General features: G+C 39.5%; 1 protein-coding gene across 1 annotated transcript in view; it reads right to left on the reverse strand.

The window, feature by feature from the left end:
• The window catches only part of Znf329 (zinc finger protein 329), a 12,688-nt gene extending 4,941 nt beyond the window's left edge, over positions 1-7,747 (reverse strand). The window contains exon 1 of the mRNA XM_029531844.1: positions 7,723-7,747. The gene's annotated coding sequence lies outside the window, so the exon portion shown is untranslated. The remainder of the gene's footprint in view (positions 1-7,722) is intronic.
• Between the last annotated feature and the right edge of the window lie 684 nt (positions 7,748-8,431).

Raw genomic sequence — 8,431 nt, forward strand, 5'->3', positions numbered from 1 at the left:
TTTTTTTTTTTTTTTTTTTTTTTTTTTTTTTTTGGTTTTTTGAGATTGGCTGTCCTGGAACTCTGTAGACCACAGAGGCCTCGAACTCAGAAATCCGCCTGCCTCTGCCTTCCAAGTGCTGGGATTAAAGGCGTGTGCCACCACTGCCCAGCTGGCCACTGCCTTCTTGTCTCCATCACCAATAACCCTTATCAGAAGTCAACACATATTCTCCCAAACCCAACTTCACAGAGTTATCTAGAAAAACACAGAATAAGGAGTTCTTGCCCCAGATCTATGATCAGAGTTCTGCTTTCATGGATGAGAAGATAGCAGAGGCTAGCAAATCTGGAAGATCTGGGCCTGTGCTCTAAATTCATTAGAGACTCTCCTGCAAAGTTGTTGTGAAAATTCGATCATGTCTAAGGTAAGGTCCAAGAATACAGAATGAAAAGTATTTGGAAAGTGGCTCCAGAGCTCTTCACCATTGTTAATCTTTTTCTTACTACCTCTCCTACTCTTTATACAACTGGGGTCCAATGAGATGGCTCAGTGGGTAAAGGCACTTGCCAACCTGACAACCTGAGTTCAATTCCCCAGGTCACACACATTGAGAGGAAAGAACCTGCAAAGTTGTTCTCTGACCTTCACATGTGCCATGGCACACATACCCAAGCCCTCAATCAATCAATCAATCATTGTGAGAAAAAATTAAAAGAAAACTGGCTCTCTTTAAAGTAAAAACAGCCACTTAACTCAGAACATATATTTTAAGATGATAAAGTCTTTCACATAAAACCAAAGATTAAAGTACAAAAGATGTTTTCATAGATAGGACAGACCTTGAGCAACAGAGCTTAAGAAGCAAAAGCCATATAGACAGACTAACAAATTCAACATCAACACTAAAATTTTCAATGAAACAAAATACAATAAAAAAATATGCAAGTGGATGGTAGAGACAAATGCTGATAAAGATTATCACCCAATATCAACAAAGAACTCATATAGAAATGAAAAAAAAAAAAAACAAAAAACAAAACAAAACAAAAATGAACTTTATCCTAATGAAAAAATAGAAATCCTGAAAACAACCATCTTCTCATACTGTCAGTTATTCAATTACATCTTCTGGTTGTTTTGTGTTTTGTTTTCCTTTGGCTTAGTTTGGGTTTTGTTCCGTTTTAGTTTTTGAGACAGGATCTCACTATGTTGCCCAAATTCATCTCAAACTTCCTGAGATCAAGTGATCTTTCTGCCCCATCTTCTTCATCATATGACTCATAAACTATAACTCTAAAAACCAAATGGGTGGCGCGGCCTCTGCTTATACTCCCAGCACTTGGAAAGCTGAATCTAGATGACTGGGAAGTAGACAGGGAATCACCCTGTGCCACATAGTAAGTTTGAGGCAACCTAGGCTACAAGAGACCCTGTCACAAACCACCAAATATGCAGGCAAACAAACAAAAAAATCTCAACACCAGATGTGTGATATGAGTAAAATAGAAAAGGAAATCCAGAATTGAATAAACACAAGTTTAATAACATACTTAAAACTCAGCTGGTATACAATATGATAGTTCAAGCCTGTGTCTATTCAGTTCACATGGCTGGATAATTTGGTACCAGCTGTTAAAACATAAAACTGTTTACTTTCCCTTCCATCATGAAAATATAATCATGGTTACCTCAGAAACGTAAGTCTTAATCAGGACAAGTGAATAATCAATACACACCTATGAAATGACCTGTTTTCTAATTTATTTGATGTATAGGTGCTTTTTCTGCATGTATGTCTGTGTACTGTATGCATATCTGTAAAAGGCCATACATGCAGAGGCCAGAAGAACATGTGGAATCCCTGGAACTGGAGTTACAGATGACTGTGAGCCACTATGTAAGGACTGGGAATTGAACCCAGGTCCTCTGGAAGAGCAGCCAGTGCTCTCAACCACTGAGCCATCTCTCTAACCCCTTACTGAATGATCTTAAAATGAAATTTTAAAAAAAGAAAGGAAAAAACAGACCAATAATAATGAAGATGATATTTAATACGACTGGTCATGATTACTCAATATCAAAGTAGAAAACCAAGAATTATGGAAAATTTCTTTTGAAGTACTAAAGAGAAAACCTACTAGGTTAACCAAGATTTGGAAATGAGAGTAAAAATTAACAAATTCAGAAAAAGCAAAAGCAATTCTTCAAAGGAGGAGGGACTGAAGAAAGGAGGGAACAGGAAGAAAAAGAAATGATAAATGGATACATCCAATCCAATGCCGAAAAGAAAAGCAGTGCTGACCAGATAAGGTCACAGTGCGATATAACAGTAGTAATGCATATCAAAACAGAGGAAAGGCATCTACAATTGGAAGAAGAAATCACTATATACAAATAAAACAAAGGGCTTAGTTTCTTTCAGAAATGGACATTCAGAAAAACTGCTGGACAGGGACAAGCAGCAAAAATGTTCAGTAGCCAGCCTTATAAGCCAGGTGAAAAGCCATGTACACTGAAAGTCAAATGTTTTCTAAGCACATGTGAAACATTCCTTTAACCAAAGAACATACTGAACAAAGGCCAGACAACAGCATAAGAGACCAGTCTACTGGATACAATGCAGTCAAGCTAACAACCCATCAACAGAAGAATATCAAATACAAAGCAAATAAAAATGAAAACAAAAGCAGTATGTAAAACAAACCTGTACTTCTTTGGAAAAACAAAAACATAATAACCTATTTCTCAGTGACCTAACAAAAACTTTGAAAAAAACTTAGAAAATACCTGTAAGTAAGCAAGAATGAAAATGCTGTATCACTAAACATGACACAACTCAGGCTGAAGTAAACTTAGTTCTTGGACAGAAAGTATTAGTCTTTTACAATTATACTGAAAAAGGAAGACCACAGAGCTAGGAGTGTAATTTGGATGCATGCTTACCTAGTATGCCTCACACCCCTTGTTCCAGCCCCAGCATCAAAAACAGTAACAATGATGAATTCCTGGGTATACTAAAGTATAAGTTGCAGCAGGTTAATAGCCATGGGGACCTCCATGGCCTCTATGGATTTTTCTCCAAGGTGCCACAACTGATGGATTATATATACTATTAATGTGAATAGCGAAACAACACCTGCAGCTGTGGGTAAAGCATGGTGTTCCCAAAATGCCTCTGTTGGCTACAACACCACAATCATCTACTACTTCTAAATTCATCTGGACAAACCATAAACTACCACTGTGATGCTCCAGAGCAATATAATATGCACTCTGTTCTTCCACTACGAAGACAACCCAAGCTTGGGCACTACCTTTGTCACCTTACAAGACAAGGGGAGGGAAGAAAAACTGCTTGAACGTGTAAAACTTGAGGCTTTTTATGTAATCATACTTTTACCACCTACTTATAACTTGACTAAAAAAATAGCAAGACAGAACAAGTTCACTTCTCACACTATACTCCATTTATACACAGTCTCATGTGTCGAATAAATGAAAACCACGTATCTTTAAAAGGAGAGAAAATCCCAAGAAGTATTAGAGGACTTGCAGAGGACCCATGTACAATTCCAAGCACCCTCATGAAGGCTCAGAACCATCTCTTAACTCCAGTTCCAAAGAACCAAGTAATTCCTTCTGGTCTCAAAGCACTGCATCAGGTTCACACATATACACACTGATAAGACACCCATACACATAAAATTAAAATAAAATAAAATAATTTAAGGTCTGACAAGTTCTACCTAAGCTCGGATAGTGACTGCCTTGTGAATAGGAAGGTAACTAATCGTGAGAATTAAAACAAAAAAAAGTTCATTCCACTTATAACTGATACTTATTTTATCAAAGCCTAAGACAACACAACCAACAAAATGAAAAGACACTACCAGATGGGAGACAATACTGTATATATGTATCTAGAATATATAAAACTAAGAAGCCAGTAATAAAATGAGACAGGCATGGTAGGTGCACACTTATAATCCCAACACTTGAAAGGTAGAAATAGGCGAATCAAGAGTTAGAGGCCAGCCTGGGCTATAAGAGACTCTGCCTCTGCCTACCCACCTATCCAGCTCGATAAGCAGATAGACAGACAGATGGACAGACAGACAAAGTATGACAACAACAACCCATTTCTTTTAACGAACAAAGCAAAGATCTTGTTTTACTTTAGAATGCTTTCTAAATTCAAATAAATAATAGTCTCATGATCTTAGTTACAGAAATTTATACCTCACAGTCCTGGAGTCTGAGAAGTCCAAAAGGATGGTCAGGTTTGGGTAAGGGCTCACTTGCTAGTTTAACAAAAACAAAAAACAAACAAAACAAACAAACAAACAAAAAGATGCTCAATATCACTAGCCATGAGAAAAATGCAAATTAAAGCCATATCCACTGAGTCAATAATCACTTCCACATCCCTGTAGCTATTCTACAAGACAGAAAAATTGTTTGTGACATCTAAAACAAGAAAATACATTGAAGAAATAAAGTATTGCAAAGTATAAAAAGAAATAGAGTATTACAAAGCTATAAAATACATATACATCCTGTAACATGGATAAGTCTTGAAGATGTATTCTAAGTCAAAGAAACCAGACACAAAAGACTACAGATTCTATAACTAAGTATATGAAATGTCCAAAACAGACAAAAAAAAAAAAAAAAGGCTACATCAAAAAGAAATGGAGAAGATAAAAGTGATAGTTAATGAGTTTTCTTTTGGGGGGCATTGGTGAAAAAGTTCTAAACGAGACAGGCATGGTGACGCTGACCTTAAATCCCAGTACCCAGGGGGCAGAGATGGGTGGATCTCTGACTTCAAGCCAGCCTGGTCCACGCTGCAAGTTCCAGTCAAGGCAAGGTTAAACGGTGAGACTTTGTCTCATGAAAGAAAAAGAAAAAAGCAAAGCAAAGCTTAACTATACCCTTCAGAGGATATACTATGTGGTATACCCACATAGCCAGGTTTTTGTTATTGTTGATTTAAGTGTGTTGACCAGGATCAGACCTATTTGCCTACTCAGCTGACACTTTGATGCTACATTCAATAAAAGTTCAGGAGGAAAACTAACAGTTACAAGGCTGTGCTGAGCTTGTGTAGAAACTGTTCATCTCCCAAGTGCTGGGATGGTAGGCACCCATCACCATGTCTAACAAGAGTGCATATTTCTTTTACTGCTTTTTCAGATGAGAAAAAATATTCTAATTCCTAATTCACACATTCTCACATTCACATTTATAAAAGGATGCAGAAAAGACTTATGGGGCAGGGATCTCCATAAACCTTAGAATGGCTTAAAATATTGTATCTCAAGGACAGTGACTGCCTGGCATCTACAAGGTGCTTAGTTCAAAACCAACCACACACACACATACACACACACACACACACACACACACACACACATACACATGGTGCTGGGGGGGACACAGGGGAGAGGGAGAGAGAGGTCTTAAGGTAAAATACTGAGCTAAGAAAAGATATAAAGCAAAATACAGAACTAAGGAATTATCCAACTTACCAGGGTAAAGAACTTCTCTAAAAGACTGTAGGTATAAAACATACCAAAAGAAAAAAAAAAAAAGAAACAAACAAACAAACATCTAACTATATGAAAACAAGGAAAAACCAGGAATATTGGGCATTTAAAAATCAAAAAAGTAACAAAGAATTTAAAGTAGCAACCCCAAGAATGATTTACTAACAGCAAGCACTTTAACCACATGATCAAAGATTGACCACTACCAACTTTACGTGTTTTACTTATGTGATTATCTGCAAGGCAAGAAAAGGACTGTCAGTGAACTAAACAAAGGCACACCCCACAAAATAAAACACCCTATGTCTTTTAAGAAACATCCATCAAAACATTACAAAATTGGGCTGGTGAGATGGCTCAGCGGGTAAGAACACTGACTGATCTTCCAAAGGTCCTGAGTTCAAATCCCAGGAACCACATGGTGGCTCACAACCATCTGTAATGAGATTCTATGCCCTCTTCTGGTGCATCTGAAGCCAGCTACAGTGTACTTACATATAATAATGAATAAATCTTTGGGCCGGTGCGAGCAGAGTTGACCAGACTGAGCAGAGCAAAGGTCTTAAAGATTCAATTCCCAACCACATGAAGACTCACAACCATCTGTACAGCTACAGTGTACTCACATACATAAAATAGATAAATAAATCTTTAAAAAGAACATTACGAAACTATCAAAGAGAAATAGCATTAATAGTTGAAGGTGATTGAAAAGACAAACTTAATGCCACACATGATCCTGGAATGAACCTTTGAAAAAAATTTAAAAACTTTTAGTTATATATAAGTCGTACGATTGGCCCCAATAACATTCCATCATAGATCAGGGTGGGCCATGCCCCCTCGAGGATTAAACAGGCAGTTAAGGTTGTTGGCAGGGACTTTTTTTTTGTAAGATTTATTTTTAAATATTGGTATATGTATGTCCATATGAGTGAATGCCACCTATGATTCGACACTCTCTAAAGCCAGAATAGCGCACTGGATACCTGGGTGAATCCTTTGGAGATGGAATTACAGGTGCTATATGCCCCAAAGCTTGGGTGCTGGAAACCAAACTCAAGTCCTCTGAAGAGCAGCAAGTGCTCTTAATCACCGAGTCTCTCCAACCTCACAAGATTAACATTAATTTCAGTAGTGTAGTCACTGAGGGGTGGGTAGGATATCCTTTCGCCTTTGCTCGTGGAAAAAGAAGGAAAAAAAAAAAGCAAGGTTCACATTTTAAAGAGAATCTTCACTAACGAATTTCAATGTGTAGCGTCAGAATATTCACAGTATTACTTCTAGTAACCCTACCCACACACACACTATCACGCCTGCCTGTGCTGCAATCATTATGTGTGTAAAATATAGTGGGCATGTGTTTAAGAGAAAGGAAAAACCAATGTAACGAAATGTTAATACGTGATAATCTGGATGGTTTCATCATTATCTATTAAATTATGCCTGCAATTTAGCTGTGGGTGTGAAATCTTTTAAATTAGAAGACTAGAAGAAGGCAGGGGGAGAATGGAGGAAAAGTTATTGGAGGAGGATGAACAAAAGCGTGTTTTTCCAGGGAAATAAAACCATTGAAAACCAAGGAAGAAATAGCAAACCAGAGAAAGGACAAAGCAGAGGAGGGACACATGAACCTCCCTGGGGAGGGAAGGAGGGATAGTTGATGGATGATGGGTGGATAGATGATGGATGGACGGACAGACTGATTGATTGATTGATTTGATTTGATTTTGCAAATACCAGAAGAGTGAAGAGAAAACCACCTACAAGATTCCATGGAAAACAGCCCTGCCGCTCATTGGAGTCTGGCACCCAACTCAGTCCGAAACCCACAAATAAGAAGGGCCAGGTGCCCAAAGGATCTCGGCAAAACCTCCGAGAACAGCGGGGCTCGAGACAAGGACGCCCTAAGTAACGAGCAGGAAAGAGGGACAGCCTCACCCGACAGCAGCGCGGACAGCGTCTACACCAGCCAGACAGGAACCCCTCTGACCCGGGGGCGTGCACACCGGCGGGGACAGCGATGTCCCCGCTCACACCCTCCCGGTGAACCCGAAATTCCCACGGCCCGCGTGAAACCCGACGCAAACGCTCTGCACGCCACCCCTCCAGCACCCCTCGACTCCCTCCCGCAAGACACTCAGAGGGGAAGCTAAGGAACAGAAAGGCGCCGAGGCGCGGAAGGACTCACTACAGGATGCCGGCCGCGGCCATGGTCGCAACAACTGCGCGTGCGCAGATTCCCGCTCCTGAGCTGCGCACGCGTCCTGGACGTTCAGCTGCTTCTGAGTGCTGTGCACTCGAGTCTTGCACCAGTGCCTGCAGCTGCGGAGAGGCAGGCGCAAGGCATTGCGATCAGGAAGAAACGTCTCCTCACCTTTATTTACAGAGTTATAACTAAGCTATTGATGACTCGTGGATATTCATTTTCTACCACGATTCTGTCTTTTGAGAGGATTAGCTCTGTGTATGAGTCTCCTACCTCAGCATCTCCAGGGCTCTCCCGATGTTATAATTTTGTTCTAGAGCCTTATTTTTTTTTTTATTTACTGCATAATTTAACAAAAACACGATTATAGGTGAAAATACTAAAATTCAGCCAAATACACCTCTTTTCTTGACAGTCATTAGTGGAAGTAAGCTATGTTGGTTTTTTTTTTCCTTATGTGTATGAGTGTTTTGCCTGCATGTATGTCTGCATCACATGCCTGCAGTGCCCTCAAGACCAGAAAAAGGTGTCAGATTCTCGAGGGCTGGAGTAACAGACAGTTGTAAGCTGTGAATTGAACTCCAATCCTCTGGAAGAGCAATAAGTGCTCTTAACCATCTCTCCAGACCCATGCCGAAGGTGTATTTCACCAGTATCCTAGATGTTTCTGGTCCCAGACAATTTGGCAATG

The sequence above is a fragment of the Mus pahari genome, chromosome 19, assembly GCF_900095145.1.
Source record: "Mus pahari chromosome 19, PAHARI_EIJ_v1.1, whole genome shotgun sequence".
NCBI lineage: Eukaryota > Metazoa > Chordata > Mammalia > Rodentia > Muridae > Mus > Mus pahari.